We start from the raw sequence: 9,253 nt of genomic DNA on the forward strand, positions 1-9,253 counted from the left end.
AGCGCACATGCCCTATAGCGAAAACCTCCCCCCAAAAAAAACAAAAAAGAAAAGAAACACTGAAGAAAGTACTGTTCCAGGAAAATTAAAGAAGTAACAGCAAGAAAACGAAGGAATAAAAGGCAACTAAGACAATGGCCAACTTAAACATCGGGACAGGTCCAGTAACATCGATAATAACATTGAATGTCAATAGATTAAATTCTCCATTCAAGAGACACAGACTGGCTGAATAAATTAAAAGCAGAAACCCTCTATCTGTTGCCTACAGGAAACCCACTTCATGGATAAAGACATACATGGACTGAAAGTGAAGGGTTGGGCAAAGGTTTTCCATGCAAATGGGAACCAACAAAGAGCCAGAATTGCGATACTAATTTCTGACAAAATAGGCTTTAAAACAAAAACTGTTCGAATAGACAAAGAAAGGGCACTATATTGTAGTAAAAGGGTCAATCAATCAAGAAGATATAAGCTTATTGATATCTATGCACTTAACACAGGAGCACCCAAATACGTGAAGGAAAGACTGTTAGATCTAAAAGGGGAGATAAACTGCAACACAGTAATTGTTGGAGACCTTAACACTGCACTATCCCCTCTGGACAGATCATCAATACAAAAAATAGGTAAAGAGATAAAGGATCTAAATGATACCATAAATCAAATGGACTTAACAGACAGCTTTAGAGCTTTCCATCCAAAAACCACATGATACACTTTTTTCTCACCCCCACATGGAACCTTCTCGAAGATTGACCACATCATAGGGCACAAAGCAAGCCTCTACAGATTCAAAGGCATAGAAACTATATCCAGCATCTTCTCTGACCATCATGGAATTAAACTTGAGTTTAATTGCAAGAGATATTCTCAAAACTACTCAAATACATGGAAACTAAATAATTTACTCCTGAATGACTCCACAACTACTGAAGAAATAAAGACTGAAATCAAAACATTCATGGAAGCCAATAACAATGAAGACACGAGTTTCCATAATCTTTGGGACACTGCTAAAGCAGTCATGAGAGGGAAGTTCTTAGCAATTAGTGCACATAAGAGGAAGATGGAAAGAAGGCAAATGGATCACCTAACATCACGCCTCAGGGAATTGGAAAAGCTGAGTGCATTTATGATTTTGGATCTGGTGGCTTGAAAAACAAGTGGGGCATGTTTTCCTGTGTGTGCCCCAAATCCTGACAAGATAGAGAAATGGAAGAGAAGGGATTATAGTGACTACGTCCTAGTGGGGGTGCTTTCTCCCTCATCCTCCACCCTCCTTTTCTCTGGTGAGTGCACATGCCCTCTAGCAAAACAAACAACGATACAAAATACACACACACACACACACACACACACACACACACAAAACAAAAAAACCAAAAAAACAAAACTGAACCACAAATGTAAATTAATAGCTCTGACTTATGATTATATTTTTAAAAAATTTCTTTCCATAGGATACTAGTAAGTTAATAATTACGTTTATGTCTAAAATAGTTTTAAATGCAAGGAAGAGAGAATAATATTTACAATGAACAAATATACCATGAGTTGAAAAGAATAGGGTTAATATCCTGACTTTGTTATTTGTATGAGTTTTTATTTTTTAAATCTCAGCAGATTAAAATACACACCTTGCAGGACTATGGCGTATACAGGATAAATCATTCAATCAATTAATAAGACAGTCTGTTTCCTCAAAAGTGGTACTTTTGTTATAACTAATATATAAAATAAATATTTCCAAAATGTTGTTAAGGATGGTTACACACCAAATCCCCTCTCCTCTAAAGCATTTATTCAGTAGCAAGTTTTCATTTAAGGAAGGAGAATTTAAAAACATGAATTAAGAAAATGGAAATTACATAGAATCAGCTTCACGTATGGTCAAAAGCAGTGCTAGGCAATTTTCATGTCCTGCCTCCTCTTAGCAGCCAATCCTGTTTACATGTTAAAGAAGTCTCTCTTGAAAGTAATATCTTCACATATCCTTTATTTATACTTTTGTGTAGTATATTATGGTAAGATTCTGAATGGATAAGAGACATGCACCTTTTATTTTATATTTTATTTTTAAGATAAAAGCTATTTTGAAAAAGAAAAAAGGAAAGAAGAACCATGTGATGATAGGAAAGAGTACGTATGAAAGTTTGGAACCTAGAAATTGATTCCTTAGCAACTATTAAATGCCACAACATACTGTTTATAGTATTTAAGTACTCAGGGAGATGCACATCACAATTTGAAGACCAATTTAGGAGAATAGAATGGCTCTGTCCAAAATTAAGTCTTTATGCAGAAAGAAAATGGAAGTAAGTAGATTAGTGTTATAAACATAGAAAAGAGATAAGAATGACTCATTCTCATAGCAATCAGAACAAGTAACATTTGGTTAGGGTTACAAAGTGCATTATTATAAATAATTTCATTGACTGTTTATGACACCACTATAAAGACGTTTGGATATTAACATTTCTTTCAAAAGAGAAAGTTAGGATTCAGAGAATTTAAGTGGCTTGCCTAACACAGACGAGGTGACAGAATGAGAACGCACACTCAGACTTCTTGTTCTAAAGATGTATACTCTTGGCTCGTTGGAAAAGTCATGATTCATTTTTGTATAGAAAAATACGTCATGACTTTTCTGATGCCCCAATAGATAACAGTTATTATCTGCATCACATAAAGTCTGGGACCAGTTAAAATGACCTTTTCAAAGACAGATTTTTAAAAACTTTATAAAAATAGAATTCTGAAGTGTTGTAGTAAACAAATATGTGTAATATATAGATTTATTCTTTCTTACTGCCCATATTTTCTTTGCATCATCAAGCTAAAAACTCTATTGCTATTTAGTTTTTAAATCAATACTTACGGAGCATGACAGAGTACACATAATGACTTGTAATCAATAATGAAGCCACAGCAATTTCAATGGCAATGACTTTTCATATAAATATTCAGTATTTCAGTTTGGTATCTGAAATGAAGTAATATGATGTTTCTGATACTTAACTGAATATACTACTTGCAGTTAATTAGAAATTAAAGCTGGTAAATTATTTTACAAAATAGTCTTTCTCAAGATGCTCTATTTTAAGGGTTTCTCTCATTATAAATAATGAGACTGTTTTTCTTCTGCTAATTAGGGATTTAAGCTATTTTTTTAAGATGATAATCACACACACACACAAAGAATACTAAAAATCTGTGTGTTAAAAAATCAAAGTACTTGACCAAATCCTGTTTTAAACCATTTTATAAAGAATACCACTTTAAGGGACCAGCAGGAGGCATGGTGGGTGCTGGATTCCCACATGACTGACTCTGTGGCTCAAGTCCTGAACCTGGAGGCTTGAAAATCAGGCTGAGTGCATGTGCGTGCATGCCCAAAGAAGAACCCAAAGAAAACACACAAATCAGGGCCCATAAGCAGTGTGGTGGTTAAGGCTCTGGACTCCCACATGGCCAAATACAGTTTGAGTCTTGCACCCCACAGCTTGAAAATCACATCAGGCACTTGTGTGTACATGCTCAAAATCTCCAGGAGGAGAATGGAGAAGGAATTGCATTGTGATTACTCCCTGGGGGGGGGGGTGTGATTTCCCACTTTCCCTCTCGCCTATCTCTCTCCAAGCATTTTTCTCCTCCCTGGGGGGGGGGTGTGATTTCCCACTTTCCCTCTCTCCTATCTCTCTCCAAGCATTTTTCCCTATGGCAAAATCCTAAAAAAGTAAAAAAACAACCCCCCCCAAAAAAAAACCCATCTTATAAATATCAGTTTATTATACTACTTTTATAATTATAATTTTCTAATACTATTTTATAAAACAGAAGTTTTAAGAATTTTTTTCTGGTATTTGATAGCTAATAGATGGCATATTTTGCCTGGGAGAACTTCCAGGTACATACCTTACATCCCATGAGAAGCTCCATTTGAAGGGATGGAAAACTGATTGCATCCCTCATAGTAACTTACTAAGGAATTAGAGTTTGTTTCCTGTCCATGAAAGCCAGTGATCTTGTCATGACAGACAAAGCAGGATATTTTCATAGTATAGAACACACATTTAGAGAAGGTATGATATATATGAAACCATAGTCTGTATCTAATGAGATGTTAAAATGAAAAACATTCATCTAAAAATGTCAGCATATAGGGACCAGCAGTTAACGTAATGGCTATGTTGCTGGACTCCCACATAGTCGACCGTGGTTCGAGTCCCGGACCCAGTGGCTTAAACTCACGCCAGGCACGTGTGCATGCGTGCCCAAGATCCCCAGAGGAGACTGGAGGAGAAGGGATTGCGGTGTGGCCATCCCCGCTGGGGAGTGACTCCTCACTTTCTGTCTCCCTGTCTCTTTCTGTCTTTGTCGTGAGCATATGTGCCCTATAGCAAAAATCTCTCCAAAACAAACAAAAAACTCATGCTGGGCACATATGCATGCATGCCAAGATCCTGAGAAGAGAATGGAGGAGAAGGGATTGTGATGTGGCCATGCTCCTTGGGGGGAGGGGTGATTTCTTGCTTTCTGTTTCTCTGTCTCTCAGATGTGCGCACATGCCCATAGAACATAGAACTCTTAAAAAAAAAAAAGAGAGAGAGATCGAATCTCATGTTCTATTTATGTGTCCATTTACATCCACAAACCCAGAAGCTGAGGAGTCTTCCATGAAGGACTTAAAACTGTCAGTCACTGGATTGGAAGTATATGTGAATATGTTTGACAGAATCATGTGACCGACAGCTAGAAGCTTCAAGGGGACAAAACTGAGCCCCTGAGAGTGACATTGCTATAAAGAAGGAAAAATTTTGGCTTTATAAGCTTAGCATAACAATATGACTTATTCTTCAGAGGGGTATTCCGGGATCTTTAGGGATCAGTACGGTGTTGGAGATAGAAGTGTTCTCACTCAGACATTATTGGTTTGTTTGCATCCTGGGGGAAAACAGGCTATATGTCAATCAGGGTTTCAGTTATAGATCATAGAAATTAAACAGAAAGTGATTTAACATGGATGCTTACAAAAGTGCTGGAAGGGCTAGAGTGCCCACTATTAGGCTGACCTTGCAGGAATGACATCCTGAACAATACTGTAGGACTGGCCAGTCAAGGTTATCATTGTCATATCATGATGACCAAATGGAGTTATCAGTAAGTTTCAGGAAGCAAAATATCCCACCTCACTCACAAGTCAAGGAGCCAGAAGATTCGACCACCACTGTTGGCTCTGTCCCCACTCCACCTCAGTCATGATTCATGCCAGAAAAATAAATGTCCATGCCCTGGCTATTGACACTACAAATCCTGGGATCTCTGTCATCACCAATAGAGAAAAATCCTAACACTTCCATGACCATGCTTGTGGCAAAAATGGCAAAAGCAACAGAAATCTAGTCTTCATATCACTCTTATCTCCTAAGTCTTATGTGAGTATTTGTACTTGAAGAAGCTAGTCACATACAGAACATGAGCTGTAAAGGGTGCTGAGAAATGTTATTTTTAATGTCTTACCCACTCGAGTGCAGAGAGCCAGTCTGGAACACCTGCTACAGATTGTATATGTGAACTGAAGTTATGTCTCTGGATGCTGAAATGTCTTGGTGCGTGAGCAATTTTGCTGTGGGATGACTACAGTAAACAATGCTCTGGGAATTCAAATAACATGTGGTGGGTACCTCCTCAATTGAACGCACAGGGCATATTCTCCTTATTTTCCAGGAAGGACTACAGAGCTCCTTGGCATAGAGTGTCGGGATGGCAATTCAGGCTCACTGCTATCTAGGTGTGTCAGTCTCTAGCTCCACTGACACCTGAGTAGCAGAAAAAGAATGAAGATGAAGGTTCAGTAGGAATTGCCAGCTCTGAAACTATGGGCTTTAACCTCAGGCCAGTTCATGAACACCGGAAAACTCCTTCAGGATTGTGTTGACTACTGAATTACCATCTAATATAAAAAAAGAGGCAGCTCAGACAAGGGGCTGATAACCAGAATACATGGGGAACTCAAGCAGCTTTCTCCCCCACCCCCCGAAAAATGATCAACCCAATTAAAAGTTAGGAAAATGAGATGAACAAAAATCTCTCTAAGAAAGACCTACAAACAACCAAAAATCATATGAGGAAGTGTGCAATATCTCTCATCATAAAGGGGATGCAGATTAAAACCACAGTGAGATACCATTTAACCCCTGTCAGAATGGCAAAGATGAAAAATACAAGAAGTGAAAAGTGTTGGCAGAGATGTGGTGAAAGGGAACTCTCCTACGCTGTTGGTGGGAATGTAAACTGGTTCAGCCAATGTGGAAAACAATATGGAAGTTCCTCAAAGATCTACAAATAGAACTACCATTTGATCCAGCAATCCCACTTCTGGGTATCTACCGAAAGGACAGGAGAATGCTCTGTCAGAAAAGCTCTTGCCCATCAATGTTTATTGTAGCATTATTCATGATCGCTAAGACATGGAACCACCCTAAAGGTCCACAAACAGATGAATGGATGAAAAAAGTGTGGCATATATACTCTATGGACCACTACTCAGCCGTAATAACAAGACCCTGGCATTCAATAGAAAGAGGTCAAATATATAGGATCTATTGCTGAATGAAGCAAGCCAGAATATGAAAGAAAGAATCCGTATGTATCCATTTAATATATACTGACTATTCACACTTTATGTTAGAGACAGAAATATTGGAGGTCACAAAACCAGTGAAATTAGTTATGGATGCTGAAGACAGTGTGGAATGGGGCAGTGGGAGAAGGGAAGAGTATAAAGAAGGACAAGAGAACAAATAGAGAGGCTTAACTTTAGTGGGACACAGAAATGGTTTATTACCTGTTGATGATAGCATGTATAGTATTCTTAACAGGGCTGAGAAGTATTTCATGTTGGGTAAATTCTTTATATAAGTGAAATGATATATAGTGATTGAATATTTAAAAAAATAATGAGAATTTATAATAATAATGATAAACTGAAAAAATGATGAAAAACTGTTTGATGATGATGTGGATAGTAATGTCTTTGTCTTCACTGATATGCATGGTAATCATGCTGGAAAAAATGTAATGCACTGTAAAGATATATGTGATTCAATGTAATACAAAAAAGATTATGATAATAAATAAAATTAAATGAAAAAATAGAGGCAGTTAAAGTCTTTGAGAATAACATATTGATATACCCTCATTTGGATTCATGAAGGTAATGAAGCTTAGGGTAAGAAATCAACTTGCCTATACCATCCAGGGGTAGAGCTACAAAGTTGATGATATTTACATCAGCTAAGACATTTCTGGCTGAAAGCAGTATACATTCTTCTTCAAATTCTCAAGCAGCAAAGGCATTTCTTCTTTCCTCCCCATAGTAGAAAGTCTGGCAGTTCTGTGAGCAGGATCACAGGACTCCAGCTGTGCATTTCTGATCCTTCAAAACTTTCTTACTCTAACTGTAGCATTATTTCAGGTCGGAGACAAGATGGCTCCCACAGGTCTGGAACATTCAAGTATGTGCTAGTGTTTAGAAGAAAGGCATCAGTTTCACCTCTGGTCTTTTTGATACCAAAAAAACTCTTTTCCCTTAAGTTACCAACAGAATTCCTTTTATGTCTCATTAGAAACACTTCCCTTCGGAACCTATCCTTGGAAAAAGGAGTGAAAAGATTATGACTGGTTACCCTAATTAGGAAATACACAATAGAGCTGGAAGTAGTTACCTTCTCCTGAAGCATTTGGCTATGTGAAGACATTGTAGTTACCTGAGCAAAATCAGAGCTGTGCTAGAAATGAGAAAAGTGAAAGTGATGGAGTTGGCTGGGTAAGGAATGGTGCCTGCAGCCACCTCTCTAATACTTCACTATTTTCTGGGGGGAATTATGAGAAATGTTAAAAGATTGAGTGATATATTGAGAAATGAGAGAATGCTCAAATGCTAAGGGAAAAAGGAGGAAATTGGGGAAAAATTAGAAAAAAAAAAGAACTATTTCAAATGATGAAACATAGATGGGAAGCCATTGTATAATTGGCACAGTAAGTGCTTGCACTCAAGGTACAAACCCGATACAATTTGTAACGAGGAGGTCCTCCGAAAAAGAGGCAGACCACCATAGCTGACATTTAGAGAGCTAGGGGATTCCCTTGGAGGAGTGTCTGAAGAGAAAGAAAAAATGAAGTGACAGATAAGAAAAAGAAAGAAATGAGAAGATGAGAAGGCTGGCCTGTAATTAGTCAGCAGAAGGTGCCGTTGCTGGGATACCTGTTCAAGTGCTGCAGGGAATTACTCTCCCTGGCAGCTGGATTTTGAAGAGAAGGAGTGGCTTTTAAGTAGCTGACATCCTTTATGCCTATGGTCATTAAACTGAGCATTTAATGGTAAAGGAATTCAACAGAGCTGCTATTCTGAGACTACAGCCTATGCTTACTGTCTCCTAAGAGAATTTTACCATTCTGTTTTGCTCCTGGCTGACTTCGAAGCTGCAGCATTTGAGAGTGGTCTGCACAAGGGGGTAGAGGCTCAACATTATAATAAATAGCATTTTAAAACCCCTCAAATTTTGTCCAGAATTTCTCAGTCATGAAATCATAAACAACCTCTGTGGTCTTCTGGAATTCTTTTTATGAATATTACTGGTACGGATATTTTCCAAAAACTCTCTCAATCTTCAGACATCTCTCTCTCATGAGTCCTGTTATGTTGTGTATAAAGCACCAGTTTACAGTACATGGCAGCTTTATGAGCAGATATATAATGATCTATGAAATGCATGCTTTAGCTCAACTGTTACTTTATGATCCAGGTGGCATTGTACAATATGTGGATACCTCATGTTTGATTTAAATGAAGCTGACTTATCAAAGCATAATGCTGAAAAAGGCAGAAAAAACGCTGGCCTTTGACAACAGTCTCCTTGTTGATGTCTACTTAACCTGTCCTTGTTTTGACTCTGATTGACACATATACATCCCAACTACTGTGGCTACGTTGAAGTTCTAGGTTTTGGAACCGCTTTAGACTCTGTACATTGGTATCATATGATATCTTGGTGTGAGTCTCAACTCTTTGATCAAAATATTCCTTTACTTCTAGCTCTCAAGGATTCCTTAAAAATAGATTTCCTATAATGGTTCTGGTTATGCTGGCTCTAACTCTAGACCTTGCAGAAGAATCAGGTAGCAACTATCAGTCTACTCTGGGATATCTTTGTTCTTCCAGAACCAAGCACTGAATGCAGTGGGCAGG

Source organism: Tupaia chinensis, unplaced genomic scaffold (assembly GCF_000334495.1).
Source record: "Tupaia chinensis unplaced genomic scaffold, TupChi_1.0 Scaffold000215_1, whole genome shotgun sequence".
NCBI lineage: Eukaryota > Metazoa > Chordata > Mammalia > Scandentia > Tupaiidae > Tupaia > Tupaia belangeri.